The sequence below is a fragment of the Euprymna scolopes genome, chromosome 12 (assembly GCF_053919585.1).
Source record: "Euprymna scolopes isolate OS-2025 chromosome 12, ASM5391958v1, whole genome shotgun sequence".
Lineage (NCBI taxonomy): Eukaryota > Metazoa > Mollusca > Cephalopoda > Sepiida > Sepiolidae > Euprymna > Euprymna scolopes.
This window is the reverse complement of record NC_136493.1, coordinates 15928169-15948091: the sequence shown is the minus strand read 5'-3', so window position 1 is coordinate 15948091 and position 19923 is coordinate 15928169.

Genomic DNA, 19923 nt, shown 5'->3' with positions numbered 1-19923 from the left:
GCGAGGAGTGCAGGTAAAGCCCGCCAATGTAAAATGTACCACTCGCTGGGGGAGTGGGGTCGTAACGGGAACGCAGTCAAAGAACAACCTAATGGTGAATGACGTTCCCCGGCATATTCTAGACCTGCGTCGTGTAACCCTGCCGGTGCGCAGTGATGGCAGTGAAGAGGAGGAAGTCGATATCCACCAGGTAGCTAACGATGCACTTCGATTCGACTTAGCCCCACATTGTGGTTCTTTACAACTGGACGAGAATATCTGTAGTGAACCTGAAAATGTCAACCCCCAAGAAGTTGTCCCCCAGAAGCCTCAACGTGAGAGGAGGAGGCCTGCTTGTATGAAGGATTATAAAGTGTCTTATTGATCTCCAAGATCAGGGGGGGCGTGTGGGGTATATTGTTAGAAAAGAAGAAGAAGAAAAAAGAAACGTACCGGGCGTATCTGCATCGATCTTTGGGGAAGAAAAAGGAAAGGATGGCCAGCGCATTTGTATAGGCGAAATGCATCTTGGGAGAAGCTATTTCTTTCCTGTCTCTTCCTTTTTATTCTAGATAGGAGGATATAAAACAGGGAAAATTCCCTGGGGGAGGAGAGAGAAAAGAGTCGTGAACATCGAGAAAAGAGTCGTGAAAAGAAGAGGGCAGAAACGTGCTGTTGTCAAGAGAGTGACTCACTCCTTCCCGAACCCCAGAACAGAATCCTGATTATAACACTAGAAAGAGAACTTATGCTTGTTGTCTTCCCGTCCTATATTTGCATAAATGTCACCTCCGATAACAAATAAATTATGTTTGGGAAATGAGTGCACTATTGCTGACAGTTCATCGTAGAAATTCAGGATCTCTTGCTTGTCACTGACATTGGTAGGGCTGTAGTAACAAATAACAGTAGTAGCAGGATTACCACTGTAGGTAGCAAAAATTATCCGTTGTGTTATCTTCTCAGCACTTTTCAATGATTTCAATGCTCGAAGGGCTAAGCAGAAATCCTACTCCCCCAATGGTACAATTTGTCGAATTTTTCCATGCTGACGATGATACTAGTGTCCAGCTGTTGCCAATTTCATGGTACTTTATGCTCTTGAATACACATAATATCGATATCGTGTTCTTCGGATGAAGCTACAAGTTCTGATATTTGAGATGTGGTTTGAAGCGTCCTTACATTAAAGGTGGATATTTTGATGGTCTGTCTACATTTTGCTAGCTTAGGTTTTGGTGCTGTAGTAAACTTGTCGATAGCTGTGGGTAGTGCCGGCACACCAAGTAGCGATCCTTGGTTACCCATGTGGCGGTCGATGCGGTATGGCATTCTGGTTTGATTTAGAGTCATATTGAATCTTTCGATAGCTCGGATAATATCACGTGTGTGAGCTACGTCTTCAGGCGAATCAGTTAGACTAGTTGAACCTGATTGTTGATCTCTTAGTGATTCTTCAGCTTAGCGTCATTTGTGCACTGCCATTGACTGATTCTTTAGTTCTTCCGCCAAGGCGCATAATTGTCATGCTGCTCTACAGCGCCTTACCAGCGCCCATTTACCAGTTCAGGTTCTACATCAGTCTTCTGTTATGAGTATTCCTACATTATAACCGTAGACTATATCCTCATTCTTCCACGATTTCGGTCTGTTTCTTTCATCAGACGGTATAGCCTGTTGAGGCAACCCTATACTGTTGTAACTTCCGCACGAGCTATGGTGTAAGGTTAATATTTGCAGAGATTCAAATACTTTTTCACACCAGGATCGGTATGCTCTTCACAGCATTTTCTGAAGTAATGAACCTCCCCCAAAAAAGAATAAAAATGAATAAAAATAAAAAATTAAAAAAAATAAAATCCTTTACTGACATGAAAGTAATCTGTTTAACTGATATAACCCAATCGACGTCCAACTAAATTTGAAAATATATTTTTTAATCAATTGAACCGATATGCTCCTCGCAGTCTTCTTAAAATAATGAAAAAATCCTTTACTCACATGAGATTATTCTGGTCAACTGACAAGACGCAATCGACGTCCAACTAAATTTTAAAATATATATTTTTGTTTTTGTTTTGTTTTGTTTTGCTTCAAATACAGCATTAGGTATTCCTAAATGTTAACCTAACTAGTATTGACCAGGCAAAATGTACAGATCTTCGATGATCGATAGAAAATAGGTGTGTCAAAGTTATTAAACTTTCTTTGTTTTAATTCAAGATTATTCGTCAACAATTGTAATTCATGAGTTAATGGATAGGCTCTGCGGTTAACGTTTTTGTTTGGGATCTGAAATCAGAGGATTAACAGTGCGCGGACGCGAAATAATGTAACAAGTAAGGGCCATCAAAGATTATGAAAAGAACGATCACGTGTGAGATTGGGATTATATTTGAGATTACGTCCGGAATCAAGTTTAATTCGAGATAATATCAAAATATAAATGCCGTTGTAACAAAAGAAAGGAGTCGTGTTATTACTTGTTGTATGTTCCTAGTGTCTTATATTGTTTTAAATGTACTGGTGTACGTGTGTCACTGTGTGTAACATTAGAGTAATAGAAGAATCATCTCAAGTATAAAAATTATGAATTACAGATATATTAGAGTGACGGTTTCGAAACAATTCAGTATTATTGTAAAAATAATATCGCACAAGAATGTTTTTCACTCGAATTGATTAGTGGCAACAAATAATAAAATGAAAGCTGCAACTGATGGGTAGCTGATAGGTAGCTTGATGCCACTAACATAATCCGATTCCCTGAAATCTTCATTGATTAAAACGTTCAAAAAATTGTATATTACTCATATTTAGTAGCATATTAATTCATTGCGTGAAACATGTCGTCTTCGTTATGCTACATAATTTTCTTCCGATGAAAAACTGTGTGATCATTAGGGCTATGACTAGAGAATATCCTTTTCACTCTTTTGACTCTCGAATATATATCAGTTAATATTCCATGTTTTTAGCTAGAGTGATGTGGTTCTAAATTGATTAACTGTGTTCAACTGTGTTGGATATATACACGAGAGTCAAAACAATCAAAGGACTATTGTCTTTTCATAGCTCTAATGATCACTATTTAGTATCTTTACATTTTCGAAAGCGATTTTAATATTGGCTTAAAAGCAGCACAACTGGACTAGAATTAAATTATGTGAATAACATATTAAACGCCGTAAATGACGAAGTTCTCCCTGATTCTCTCTCCTCTGATCTTGAGCGCGTGATACAGTAGGGGAAGAGGTGGGTGGTTATTTTAATGAATCTAAAACCAAACTCCTATCTTTACATCATCAACGCTCTAATCCACCTCATGCATCAATTGAAATGGATGGCTCTCTTCTTGGGGAGCCTACATGTTTTGGCAAGCTTCTGGGATTGACCTTTACTCCTGATATGAAACGGAACACGTACATCATGTCTGTTGTTAAGGTCGCTGGAAAAATGGTAGGATCCTTCTACACCTCAAGAAAAAATCTCACTGCTGATGCAATTCTCTATCTATATAAACGCCAACTACATCCAAGTATTAGGTGCTGCTGCCACAGCTGGGCAGGAGATGCTAAAAACATACTATCCTGCCTTGAAAGAGTACAAAATAGACTTCGTATCCCAGAAGGGAGTGCCCTTTTCTCTTCCCTGCAACCACTTCTCTCACAGAAGAGACGTTGCCAGCCTGTCTTTGTTTTTTCGTTATTTCTATGGCAAGTGCTCCTCTGAGCTCCTATCTCTGATCCCCCGCCAATGTTTCCCGACAAACACCCGTCTTGCTTAAACCACTGCCAATAATTTTCCTCAGTCTTTATATGTGCCTAAATCAAAACGTAGATTCCACGAACAAAGCTTTTTCCTAGAAGTGCACGCCTGCAGAACTCTGTTCCGTTTGCCTGTTTTCCACGTGACTACAACTTGTATGTATTCAAGTCCAACATAAACAAACTCCTGATAAACCGCCCCTTAAATAAAAGACTTTACCAAATCTCAATTACTGTTATAGAAATGAGAGAGAAATCGAGGGAGATGTGTAAATTATATCGTAGACACTTTGACCGGAAGTCAGTTTCTGCTGATCGGATTGCGTGTACGTCACGTGATCAGATTAACTGAATCGGTGAGATTTTTTTTGGACTTCAGAGACGTCCCCCTTCACTGGGGGCACTGACATGTGTAGAAATGAGACCAAGAGGAACCAAACAAGCCATAGATTCACTTTCCATCCTTCTGCAAGACATCTGGAAAGTGAAATAATCTATAAAACCAATACCTGGTATTGGAGTGAAATGAATCTTCGTCCAACACAGGTACCAGTCTCCTTCAAAGACACGAGATGATTCCAGATGGACTACATCTATGACGCAGAAGGAATATCCAAAATTACATGTACCACACACACACATTCACACACAACGGCATATGAACATATCATTTAATAGCAAGAAAAGCTAGACGATCATAAAACGTTAACTCCGATTAAATATATCACACACGATCCCCTTTATTAGCTACTACACAAAAAATACACATTTTGTTGCCGTTCGTGAACTAGAGCACTCATACAAGGGTTTGAAAAAATCGAACCTGGAGGCTACCATAAAAAATACATAGATACAACGAAAAAAATATTGTACACTAGACATAAAAGATGAAAAGATAAAGAAAATTAAAGAAAAAACAACACCGTAGGACCTATTAAATAAACCACGGTGAAAAAAAAATGTAGACACAACGAAATAAAAGAAGAAAAATAGACACATTAAAATTATGTATAGATATATTTGTATGTTAAATTACGAATAAATAAGAGAAAAATAGACAGATAGCTTGATCGACATACAGATAAGGAAGTGTTGATTTTGAATATGAAAATTGAAAACACAGAGGAAACAAAGAAAAAATATGTATACGGCCAATGTGTAAAATAGAAAACAAGAAAAAAAGAACGTTATATGTAGAAAAAATAAATAGAAGCAATTGGGGGAAAAACAGATATATCGATCGACATACGGATAATAAATTGCTTATTTTGACTATGCAGCCAATGTGTAAAGCAAAACAAAAAAGAGAAAAAGACGAAGTCGAACATATGAATCTAGGTACAATGTGGGAATAAGCCTGCCATATTAAAAGAGAAACACGTCAATAAAAATGTTTGTTATGAATTAAAATGTTACACAATTACGCACACTTAAAATGTTGCAATTTGTAAACTGTAAAAGCTCCGTGTACTTTTAGGAAAACAGTGCGTATTTTTTTTGTGAAGAAACAATGGGCACATTCAGCCAATGTGATTGTTTTCCTTTAATTGTACGGTTTTTTCTTAGGATTTTTTTTTCTGATATGGAAAAATGTTATTCATTGTATGCAAATCAAGTGAACTGTTTTATAAAATGTTTAAATGTATGTTTTTTAGATTAAGAAGAAAAAAGAAACAAAAACACAAGTGTTGTCTTTGGATGATGGGATTCCGTGATCCAGAGTAGGATCAACATGGAAAAATCCATGTGTGGAAATCCCGATATTTTTCGCTGAGCTATATGCCTTGAAAACAGTTGCGGTTACCTACCTGGAAAATAAAAGTTGTTTCCAATATAGCAGAGCGAAATGTATTTTTGTCCAGCGTCGGAGAGCAAATGGAATTCCCCTGACGTGGTGTAGGTGGTAGAAGAGAAAATGGCAAAGAGGGCATAATAAAATTCACTCGGATAAGTAAAAGCTGATATTTTCTCTTTTTCAGAAAACCCCAGCGTTAGATGACGTGGACAATTTTAGTTTCCCTCGATTTGTTATTTTGTGTTGAATTTATGTCTTGTGAACGATTGTCTGGAAGTTTAAAAGTGAGTCGTTCTTTTTTTGTTGCTTTTGGAAACGACTTTATTTTAATTGTAAATGTCTTTATATGTTTTGTAAATGACTGTGATTTATTTTATTTTTGAATGTGAGGTGGTAAAGGTGATACAACCGACCTCAGAATTTGTTGACGTGGAAAATTTTCGGTTGCCACGAAACTGTGTTTTGTTACTTGAAATTTTATTCTAGGTGAGATGAGACTTTTTTAATGTTTATAAGGGATTTTTTATTATTATTATTTTTATGTAATTGATGTGTTTTCAAATCAGAATTCTGCAGGTTTTTCTTGTTCTTTAACATGCATTTTTTTCGCAGAAGGGTGGAGGAGTGAATCTTTGCTTTTTGGGGTTTAATTTAAAAGTAAGAACATTAGTCATAATAATGATAAAATTGAAAAAAAGAGAAAGAAATAAGAGTATTATTATTATTATTATTATTATTATTATTATTATTATTATTATTATTATTTAAAATATTTTGTGCCCTGCTCTTTCGAGCGAAGACTTATACACACACACACATATATTTATACACACACACACACACACATATATATATATATATAATAATTAGTATAAAATGTCTGATATTCCCAATAACAAGCAAACATAGATTTAGCCTCCAAAAATTCGTTCTAGAACTGGTTGTGAAGACCAGGGGTAAAGGTACTTGGAAAAATTAGTTGCAAAAGTGATATCCTTTTTTACATAGGGATCACCACTTATCAAGGAGGCCATGAGGTCACTCGAAGAAGGATTAAAGAGGGTACGGTAGAAATAAGCCACTATAGTAACCGTTAGTAATGGATATTCGGACATTTTTTAAACTTATATGGAACGGCTCATCAAAAACTTGTTTACGTTAGACTTGAAAACATCATTATTGTAGTCAGCTGGAAAGCAGAAAAACGGAAGACAATTCCACAGGCGTGTAGTTCTAAGAAAGAAGCTTTGCTCATGGAATCTACGTCTAGCTTTTGGCACAGATAAATGGTGGGGATACTAGTGATAGTGTTTTCTGCTAGACAGGTGTTTCTTGTGAAAGCTTGGTTAGGGGGGACCATAGAATGTAAAACTCAAGATCAGGACAGTATTCTGATTAATCCAAATAATACGATTAACCAATCTCATTTCAGAAACATGAAAGTAACATTTAAAAATTCGTAAAACCATACGGTTACCTTGTACTGAAAACGTCATTGGTAACGTTCGATCCTACTCTACTCGTTCTTTTTTTTAATATTGATCGCTTGAAAAATTTTAAGTTCAACTACACAAACAGAAATACGCCCTGGAACAGAGGAAATCAACTCAAAATATCTTATGTTCGTACATATTTAGTTACAATCGAATTTACACCTGACGCAATTTCTAATCTTGATGAGAAGGACATAATTTTAACTAGGGGGACTTTATGAATTCAAATGTGTTTCGCTATAATTTTATGTGTATTATCTCAGATATTTCGACAAGTATAATTATAACCAGAATAGCTGTGTAAATTATATTGGATAATTAATTTATAATTTTCCAGTCATATTTATTCGTACTGACACAAGAAGGAGACGACGATTTGCCGATTATGCATTAATTACTAATAATAAATTTAAACTTGATTTCTTTAAAATTTATTGCTTTTTTATGAATTTAATTTACTGAGGCTTAATACGCACAATTAGATAATTGTCTTTTGCTTGACCCAGGTGAGTCCGCCATTGAAATAGCACTTAACCGTTCTGCCCGCAACCTAGACATCTTATTACCATGTTATTTTTATATACTATCATGTTAGACGGTACATTTAATGTATTACAGAATAGCACTACACTCAATCAGTTGAATTATAGAAAAAGGCCTTAGTATAACCTGGGACTGAGATTAAAGCTATACGATTTTAACAAAGTCTATTACATTGTTATGTGCATAGAGTTAGATGTTAGGTAGAACAAACAGAAGATGCTCGCATATTTTCTTGTAAGGAACGATCTATACCTAAAATTAGGTAAAATAAAAGTATTCCGTAAATCCATTGTCTTTAACACTTTTCAGGTATACTCTGCTTTTTTAAAAAATATAAATTAAAACTTTTATTACTTTTTTTTAGTTAGAGCCCAATAAGTATAACTCATATTTATTATCATATTTCATAATAAAATAATTTTCAGACCATTTAAAAAAAAGAGTCAGGTGAAGAAGGCAGCTGCAAGATTGGTGGTCAATGATTCGGGGTAAATTTTACATCGTAAAGGTCTTATTTAGTAGTAGGGGTGAGTTTCTGCTTAAAAGAGTAGACATCCCCAGTGCCGACCATAACTATCGCAGAAAGGAAGAAGAATATGGGAATAACGTTTCCTTAAGTTTAACCGAGAGAAAACAATAAGGAGGAGAGAAAATCCTTATGGCATTTGACTCTTATCCCAATCGATGTCTTTGCAGTATATATCGTTTTATTTTTGTCCCTCTGATCCGGGGTTAATTTCTTTTTCATTAGAGAAGCATCTCAGCATTCCAGCGCACACGTGTATGGTTTTTATAGATCAAAACCGCTGTTATTAACAGCAGCTAAATAACACATACAAAAGCCAGTGCGAGATGTTATTGCGGAGGAAGAGAAGGAAAAGAATAAGCGGGGAGAAAAAATGCCCCACGTGGCTAGAGTACCGACAAGGTATATCGGCATGGAATTGTTGTGCGGCCCGTCGCGGCATGTTTTTTTTTGCACGCGTAGATAGAATTACATAAACTATTTGGCCAACTAACATACTTTTAAACCAACAATGCATTATTTTAGATAATGTCATGAATACATGCATTTATTTTCTACTAAAAAAAATAGTCAAATTCCCTTTTTTTGTTCTATTAAAACTGTTTCGAATACAAAGTACTTGGTCGATTACAATGTAAGGCCACCTCTTTAACAGATTAACGATAACGTTACACAGACATTCGCGATGAGCATATACTCGTACCAAAGACGCAAAAACGCAAAAATCTACCCACGTTAGCAACTAAAGGGATGTGACATGCTTACCTATCATGTGAAATAATTCTAACAGCACAATAGAAAGAACAAATTCATTACTCTCTTAATCATCGAAACTACTGCTCATGAAACAACGATTTTCAACCTACGTTTCTTGTGTCGGGCGAAGTTGAGCGCTTAACCATAATGATTCTTTCGCACGTTCACATAAGTGAAGCAAGTTACGAATTTTAATTCCTTTGAAAGGCAAATTATGTAGAGTATTACATTGATAAAACTTCCAAACATTCACTGTGTTGAATGTGTTGGCAGGACACTGAGAATGCACACCACCTCTTCAGTAATTGCGGGGAGCATGCACAAAAAGATTAAAAGATGCGGCATGACAATATTGCGATGATAGGTTATTATGATATTTGTAATAAAATGATATTTTTAATGAAATGATATTTGTAATAAAATTATATTTGTAATAAAATGATATTTGTAATAAAATGATATTTGTAATGAAATGATATTTGTAATGAAATTATATTTGTAATAAAATGATATTTGTAATAAAATGATATTTTTAGTGCAGAGAAAAACGGTATGTCCATGTTCCAAATTTTGTAATGGGAGGTAATAAAGTGAAATATTTTTAGGATATTAATATCCAATGTGAAAATAAATTTGAAGCGATGGAGACCAGATTTAGTATTGGTAAACAAAAAGGACCGCAAGAAACTATTGCTATGGAAGTGTCAGCTGTTGTGTATATAGAGGGAGTGGAAAATGTAAAGGTCGCAATTGCCAATACTTGAGAAGGGAAATAAAACGATAGTTAAAATAGAAGGTATAACTGTTTGATAGGAATCGTGTAAAGAATCAGTTTTACAAGTAGTTTGAGAATATTGCAATATTGGAATGCTTATTAAGAACAGTTAGACATTTTGTATGGAATACATCAGAAAAGAGATTGTTTATAGACTCTGTTCATTTGTTATGATTCAGCTATCAACATAAAATCTGTAATAAAACATATAGACACAAAATGTGAAAACGTAATAATAATAATAATAATAATAATAATAGTAATGACGTTAATAATAATAATAGTAATAATAATAATAATAACATTAATAATAATAATAATAATAATAATAATAATAATAATAATAATAATAATAATAACGAGTTTTTTTAAACCGTGTTTTGCTTGTCTGCAGATAGGAAACTATTAAAATTCTGACATTGATTTAAGAACATATATATTTTAAAAGAGAAGCAGACGAAGAAATCTCTGAGTGGTTAAATGCACACGTGTAAAAGAAAGGACGGGGGAATTGCCGTATGACTGGTTCAGTACATTTATTTACATAATCTTTACAGCACTTGGAGAACGCCTTTGCTACTGGATATCTCGCTAGCTAAGTGCCAGACAATCTACACGCGTAAATGACACTTGGGATAACCTCTGACCCTTGGATATGTAGATTTAACTTTTCTATTAAAAACGGTTCTGGTTACGTAACAAAGCAGACATATAATCTGTTGGGTTGGTAGAACTGTTCGACCTGTTACTCGAATATGTGAACAAAATAATAAAATATGTTATTTACCTGTGAATAAAACAGTCGAAGGTAACGTTAGAAGGATAGAGACAGATAGACTTACAGACACACTTGGGCAGGCAGAGACAGAGAAAGCGGGCGGTATATGAAGGTAAGAGAATGGAAGTCGCATACTATAGGCATCCAAATACACACATTTCGATGTTATTACATTTCTGACAGACATGGGTCAGACTTTGATATGAACTTGCCTTAAATTAGCCCGTCTGACCCGGCGACATTGCACCTATTCATCTCATGTCATAAATAAAATATTAATTAATAAGTCCGCAAGGAATATATAAACACCTTCTACACTATCCATTGAAGCATTAATGTGTATTCTGAACTGAGAGAATTTATAAAATATGCTTGAAGTAATTTCGGAAGCCAAATAAAATAAAATCTAACAAATCAACACAACCATGAAAATTAAACTTATAATAATACTTTTATCTTACGTTTATATCTAGCCACAAATAGCAGAATGAGAAACATACGAATAAGAACACTACAGCTAGGTAGAGAGCTGAAAGAAATATGGATGATAAAGAAAATCAAGATAATACCTATATAACTGGGAATACTGGGAAAAATTCGAAAAAGCTTTGAATAAAGAATGGGAGAAATTGGAATCAGATGAATATATAGAACGGTACAACAGATAACAATAATGAAAACAGCTGAATTATTAAAGAAACCCCCATGAATGCGGATACTAATACACATGAACCACAAGCGCGGGGCAGACCAACTGCTGCAGAGAAAAAACGTGAAAAATCGTTGCTTGGAAGCAAAAACATTGAGATGTATATCTATAAATTCTCTATCCCATCCCCACCCCCCATCTATTTCCCCGTTACCAACCCGTAAAAGATTGATATCGAATAATCGAAAAGGATCAAGGAGGATGTTAAGGTCAAGGATGGAGCACTGTTCAGACTTCCTTTGAACATGTTCAAAGAGAACTAGGAATTTTGGGAGGCGTATTGCCATTCAAATTCCAGTGGATACGGGCGAGAAATCAATAAAAACGGCTATTGCGATACCATCAAGTCATTTGCGAATGCTATCGAAAAAGTTGGAAGATACTGGAAATTTGGGGAGACTTTTTGTCACTCAGCTTCAAGGGAACACCCAAGGTTGTACTCAAGGAGAGATCCTCAGTGGCCTGTATGCAAACTCTCTGTGTATAAATAATAATAATAAACACTACCAATAGTAAGAGCGCTAGGAACGATATTGAAATCTTTGAAAAAAATAATGAGAGAGATTGAAAGATGGCAGAAAGATAACACGAATTTCAATAACAAAAATTGCAAAAATATTATGGAAAATCTAGAGACAAACACCACACATAAACTACACACCAACTGGACACAGAAACGACTATAAATGCAAAACACAGGGAACATCACATCGAATCATGAATCATGAAACTGTATCATTGAAAGATATCGCACCCCTTTTATATGATTGTAACTATAAACGGGCACACTACAAAATAATGAGTGTCAAGGAATATTGAATGACCGAGGAAATAAATCAGTAGCCAGACTACCGCTGGACGAGTGCAAAGAGGACTAGGAACTTAGAGAGGCTTATTGCCACCCAAATTCCAGTAAAGACTAATGGTCGCCGTCAACGGGAAATCAATGGTAAGCGGCCATTGCGATGAACCAATTATCTTTTCAAAGCTTATCGAAAGAGGTGAACAGTATTGGAAATATTAAGAAACTTGTTATCAGTCAGACTTCAGGGACCACCAAAAGTTGCTCCCGAGGAGAAATCTTGGATGATGGCTTGTGTGGCTACTCCTAGTGCGTAAATAATAATAATAACAACAATAATAATAATAATAATAATAATAATAATAATAATAATAATAATCAGCAAAAGAAGAAGAAGAAGAAGAAGAAGTCAAGATATTGAACAGGAATTGTGATGGAAAAGTGTGCACTACTGAAGATGGAAAGAGGAAAACTTGAGATATCAGCGAGTACTGGACTGCCCAACAAGAACAGAATATTGCAATCAGTGAAGATGACACATACAAATATTTGGGTGTCCTGAGTTCCGAAACATTCAAATCTACAAAAACGAAAGAGGCTTCTGGAAAAAAAGTACTTTATTAAAACAAGGAACTCCTTCAGAAAAAAATCGAAAAAAAAAATGAACACCTGACCAGTATCGCTAATAAGGTACTCTGGACCATTCATTGGTTAAAACATAGAATAAATAAGGCATCTTGATTAAAGGACAGGAAAAATAATGACGATGTATAATTACATCCCAAAACAGATACCGACAGATTCTATGTGAAACTGATCAAAAGAGAAAAAGGAATCATGGGGAAGATTGTATAGAAAGCACAAAATCTTGAAAAAAGACAATGAGACCGACCGAAAAAAGATTGATTACCAAAACCAGACATAGCGTCAAGAAGATAATACAAACCATAATGAAACAAAAAAAACAAACTAGAAATACAAAGTGCGAAGAGAATGTACGATAGGAACGAGTCATAAAAAGCACGTGAAACATGGATATGGCTATGGAAAGAACACATTAACAAAGAACTAAAATATCTACTGACAGTTGCACAGGACAACACGATCTGATCGAACCACATTAAAGCCAACATAGATAAAATCCATTAAAACAGTAAATGAAAACTTTGTGTACTAAAAAGTATAACGATAAGCCACATAATAAGCGAGTGGAGCAATTTAGCCCTCAAAACAATCTAAGTTTACCCCCCAAGCAATCTAAGTGTAACTCCCTCCGAACAATCTAAGTTAAGCCCCCCCCACAAAAAAAGCAATTTAAGTACAGGGCCGACTGCATGAAGGACGCACTATAAGCTCTGCATGCGACTGAATCTCGAACATGCTGACAAATTGTTCAAACTCAAGCAAAAAAGACTGTACTAAAAAATGAAAATCAAATCCATTTGGGAAAATGGAAATACAAAGAGATAAACCTATCAAAGCGAGAAGACCGGACGTAATAAGCATAAACAAGAAAGAAAGAATCTGTAAAATTGTAAATTTTACAGTCGCAGCAGTCAACCAGGTGAACAGCAAGGAGCCAAAAAACGAAACAAATATTGGAACTTGCCAAATAATATACAATTGCTACAAATAAGAAAAATACTCATCTTAAACGTGCCTAAGAATCAATTTGTTAAAGATGGATCGAATTCAGATATGCATACTTATAACACGCGGACTGCGATACTACCCAGGATTTAACTTTTACACTGGCCAACCCGAAGAGTGTGACCATTTGTTAAGTGTCGAAAATGACTAGTAAATATGTGTGCATGCTTTAAGCGAAGAAATATATAAATATATCCCAAGGCAACACTCCCATTTTCAATAATATTTACACGGAATACTTCCAATTGTCACTAAAATGGGCAGCAATAACTGTTTAAGTACCTACTAAATGATGTGTTTGTGCCCGTTTATATCCTGTATTTAAGCGATTATTTATGTGAGCGTGATAAGTCACTGTATCTTCCATCTTTATGAGAAATATAGAGATTGTACCTGACAGGAATACAGAAAAAAACACCCGCTACAAACAGCACACAGTGCAAAATGTCCACTATATGCAGGAAATTCAGAAAAGAAACATATCTTTGTCATGACCGGTAGATTCCCTCTCATTTGAAAACATGAGGAACACGCTCATCGTCCTGCCCAATTTTGGCTCATCTAATTTCGGGTAAAAGAATCCGACACACCATAAACACGTAAGTAATCTCTTCAATCCCACGTATAACAATGCAGAACAAACATAGTAAGCAGAAAAAAATCAAACAGAAAAACAAGCAACAAATAACAAAAAAATGGAATGAGAAAACAAAAGAATAGGTTGATAATGGATTTCTATTACAAAAACCATACCAAAGAAATAGGGTATCTGAAACGAACGAAATATTTAGGAGACCTGTCCTCTGGCATAATACAAGAGAATAAATAATCGCACAGGCGTAACTTGTAAGCTAGTAATCATGGACATACCATGAAATAAATGATAGTACATAGTATATATATATATATATATATATATATATATATATATATATATATATATATATATATATATATATATAGTGTTATAATGGAATAAATCCAGAGGAAATCCGGGTATGAGAGCTCAATGTGGTAAACAGAGCAATAAGATAAAAATTATAACACGGAAATTACATAATTGTCGATGCAATAATTTATTTCAACCTTATGGTATTTTCAAGCATCTAAATCAGACAATTACATTTTTGATACTGAAAAAGAAAAGAAAAATCGTGCTTCGACCCTCAAAAAACCAAAGGTGGTGGTAGTAGCAATCCACTTAATACATTTATAGAGAGGGTGGTAGAGATTTAAAAAAAAAAAATAAAAATTAAAAATTAAAAATAACAAATAAAAAAATTAGATTAGACACTTATAAGCGGCAGCTCGATGTAACCATAGATACACACACACACACACACACACACACACACACACACACACACACACACACACACGCAACACATACACATACACACACACACGCCTCTAAGATGTACGTTCTGACATGTAAATGCCTTGACACGCGTTTACTAACCTAGGAAGGGGGGGGCGAAAGTATACGGATATATAGTGAAAGAAATAGAACAGCGCGTAATGGAAAAAAGAAGAAAAAAAAGAGGAAGAAAAGAAGAGGATACAGTGATTGAGTCATGGAAAGTAGGTCTATTAAAAGATAAATAAATTAATAAAAAATATAACTAAAAAAAAATAAAAAATAAAATAAATAAATAAAAATAAGAAAATAAAAATAAAAAGAATATTATATATAAAGTTTTAAAACTATCTGTATGTTATTATGTAAAAATTGATATTATCTTATAATTCATTTAAATATTTTATATGTGATATAATACTATGAATTTAAAAATTGAGTCTATATATTTAATATTTTATATATTTTCATGTAAATAATTTTATTGGTGATTATAGCGGTCGTTGTAATTAATATTTCAATTCTTAATTGATTAAGAAGTGGGAAAATGTAATATTGATCGCCCCCAATTCGATAGGACGTATCTAGTTTCGGTTAATATATACTTTTATTCCCTCCGTACAACAAAATTATTCTCATGCACGCATAAAGAAATAAGTAAAATAATTAAATTTTTGTGTTGATTTGTATCAAATCTAATAATATCTAGTTTTAGTATTTGGTCTTTTTGACTTAACTCAGTTTAATAACTAATGTATTATCTGCAGAGAAAAATTATTATCTTAAGGCTATCTCATTTATTTATAAGTAATTTGGACAAGCCAGGTACTTCGGGGAAAATATATATATAAAAAAAAAAATATATATATATATATATATATATACATATATATATACATATATATATGCCTAGCTTAGATTTCGGACAACAAATCGTAAAGTAGTTATTATCGAGTATATACCGGACAACACTATAATTGCCGGTGGGGTGGGGTAGGATTGTTTATCGTAATTAATCTAGTGGTGTTAGATTCGGTGTCTTTACCATTATAGAATTCTCTGTTCGTCGGATCTAGAGTTATTGGTTATTTTAAATTTACATTTATGTCTACATCTGGCCATCAGTTCATCTCGTTTGTTTAGGAGATTACTGTGTTGGTACTTCAGGATTCTTATTTTTTCCTCAAGGCATAAACTGCATCTCTGCCTAAAGCCGTTTGGAACGTCCGAATGACATAGGATTGACCATGAAATCACTGGGGATCGATTCTCATTTTTTAATAACCACCATTGTTTAGCTAACTCGGTTTTATTCTTAAGTTCTGGGTTATTGAAAGAATGTTTGTGGTCATAAAAACGTTGTTTCCAGCTTCCGGCGGAGATACCGAAGTAAACTTTTTTGTCCCTGTTATTATCTTCTGGGTGGATAGTGGCCTTATAAACCACGCACTCAACTTTACAATTACCGTCCAGTGGGCAGTTATTTTTCACTTGGCAGTTACATTTGTCTACTGTCGCCTTATTTCTATTAGAGTTGTTTAATATTTTATTATTATGAGTGCTAATTATTCTGTCCATGTTTTTAGTGCACGAGTAACTTATTTTAATTGTTTTTCTATTAAATATCTTCCTAAGTGGATTATTTATGGTAAAATGTTTATCTATTAGGTTCAAAAATACTTTCCCTATGTTTATGTTGGATAGTTGACAGTAAGGGGGATTAAACCATATTATTTTCCGGCCTCTGTTCTTAGATTTATTTTTGTTTTTATTTTCCTTCTTAATATATGTGAGTTTTTCACTGTATCCGCTTATCTCTAGTGCTCTATTGTATAATTTTTTATTTGCTTCAAAAATTTCGGCTAACAAATAAATTTTTGAAGCAAATAAAAAATTATACAATAGAGCACTAGAGATAAGCGGATACAGTGAAAAACTCACATATATTAAGAAGGAAAATAAAAACAAAAATAAATCTAAGAACAGAGGCCGGAAAATAATATGGTTTAATCCCCCTTACTGTCAACTATCCAACATAAACATAGGGAAAGTATATTTGAACCTAATAGATAAACATTTTACCATAAATAATCCACTTAGGAAGATATTTAATAGAAAAACAATTAAAATAAGTTACTCGTGCACTAAAAACATGGACAGAATAATTAGCACTCATAATAATAAAATATTAAACAACTCTAATAGAAATAAGGCGACAGTAGACAAATGTAACTGCCAAGTGAAAAATAACTGCCCACTGGACGGTAATTGTAAAGTTGAGTGCGTGGTTTATAAGGCCACTATCCACCCAGAAGATAATAACAGGGACAAAAAAGTTTACTTCGGTATCTCCGCCGGAAGCTGGAAACAACGTTTTTATGACCACAAACATTCTTTCAATAACCCAGAACTTAAGAATAAAACCGAGTTAGCTAAACAATGGTGGTTATTAAAAAATGAGAATCGATCCCCAGTGATTTCATGGTCAATCCTATGTCATTCGGACGTTCCAAACGGCTTTAGGCAGAGATGCAGTTTATGCCTTGAGGAAAAAATAAGAATCCTGAAGTACCAACACAGTAATCTCCTAAACAAACGAGATGAACTGATGGCCAGATGTAGACATAAATGTAAATTTAAAATAACCAATAACTCTAGATCCGACGAACAGAGAATTCTATAATGGTAAAGACACCGAATCTAACACCACTAGATTAATTACGATAAACAATCCTACCCCACCCCACCGGCAATTATAGTGTTGTCCGGTATATACTCGATAATAACTACTTTACGATTTGTTGTCCGAAATCTAAGCTAGGCATATATATATGTATATATATATATGTATATATATATATATATATATATATATATATATATATTTTTATATATATATTTTCCCCGAAGTACCTGGTTTGTCCAAATTACTTATAAATAAATGAGATAGCCTTAAGATAATAATTTTTCTCTGCAGATAATACATTAGTTATTAAACTGAGTTAAGTCAAAAAGACCAAATACTAAAACTAGATATTATTAGATTTGATACAAATCAACACAAAAATTTAATTATTTTACTTATTTCTTTATGCGTGCATGAGAATAATTTTGTTGTACGGAGGGAATAAAAGTATATATTAACCGAAACTAGATACGTCCTATCGAATTGGGGGCGATCAATATTACATTTTCCCACTTCTTAATCAATTAAGAATTGAAATATTAATTACAACGACCGCTATAATCACCAATAAAATTATTTACATGAAAATATATAAAATATTAAATATATAGACTCAATTTTTAAATTCATAGTATTATATCACATATAAAATATTTAAATGAATTATAAGATAATATCAATTTTTACATAATAACATACAGATAGTTTTAAAACTTTATATATAATATTCTTTTTATTTTTATTTTCTTATTTTTATTTATTTATTTTATTTTTTATTTTTTTTTTTTAGTTATATTTTTTATTAATTTATTTATCTTTTAATAGACCTACTTTCCATGACTCAATCACTGTATCCTCTTCTTTTCTTCCTCTTTTTTTTCTTCTTTTTTCCATTACGCACTGTTCTATTTCTTTCACTATATATCCGTATACTTTCGCCCCCCCCTTCCTAGGTTAGTAAACGCGTGTCAAGGCATTTACATGTCAGAACGTACATCTTAGAGGCGTGTGTGTGTATGTGTATGTGTTGCGTGTGTGTGTGTGTGTGTGTGTGTGTGTGTGTGTATCTATGGTTACATCGAGCTGCCGCTTATAAGTGTCTAATCTAATTTTTTTATTTGTTATTTTTAATTTTTAATTTTTATTTTTATTTTTTTTTTTTTTTAAATCCCTACCACCCTCTCTATAAATGTATTAAGTGGATTGCTACTACCACCACCTTTGGTTTTTTGAGGGTCGAAGCACGATTTTTCTTTTCTTTTTCAGTATCAAAAATGTAATTGTCTGATTTAGATGCTTGAAAATACCATAAGGTTGAAATAAATTATTGCATCGACAATTATGTAATTTCCGTGTTATAATTTTTATCTTATATATATATATATATATATATATATATATATATATATATATATATATATATATATATAGTCTTAATTAAGAAATTAGAGTCAGATGACATGGCTGAGAAGATAAAATGTATAGCAACAACGAAAACATCTTAAATACTTGAGGAACTATTAAACTGCGCAAATAAACACGTATAAGCGGCAAACACTAACCAGTGACTTCAACTGAAATAAAATGACAAATAAAGAGAAGGAACACAATTAATGATGAAATACGAAACTGAAAAATTCTATCCTTCTCTAAAAAAAAGTGTCGACTATATCGGATTAGCCACTAAATAGTTCAGAATTCAGAACGACTAAGAAAACTGGGGCTTGGATACTCTTTTGTTACCTTAATGATAAGAAATTTAAATAGTCGATGCCAGCGAGAAACCAACAGTAAGCAGTTGTTGAAATAACTTGAAGTCAGCTACGAGGAGCGTCAATACGTAATGCCCCTGACCCACTTCCAGTTGTCTGATCTAAGTGAAAGTTTGCATGTGCAATGATTTATATCTCTAGGGTTGTGTGGTAAGTAACAGCTCTGAACTAATTGTGGTTTCTGTTTTGCATGTGTTTGAACGGAGTAAGGTGTGAAATAGAGCCTGTTTAATGTGGAGCAGTGATCCGGTTTTTGTATTTGAAAGGACGCACACCAAAGGCGACTTTTGATGAAACGAAAGAAAATCATGGTGATAATGCCCCATCATATGACTTTGTAAAACGCTTGCATCGTGAATTCAAACATGGCCGGAAGTTTGTGGAAACAGCTCCCTGTCGTGGTCACTCCTCTTCTGCCATTAATGTGACATCTGTCCACCAAGTTGAGGCTGCCATTTTGGAAGATCGGCGCATTACTATTTGCCAAATAGCCCAAGATGTCAAGATTAGTACAGGGTCTGTGGAAACTATCATT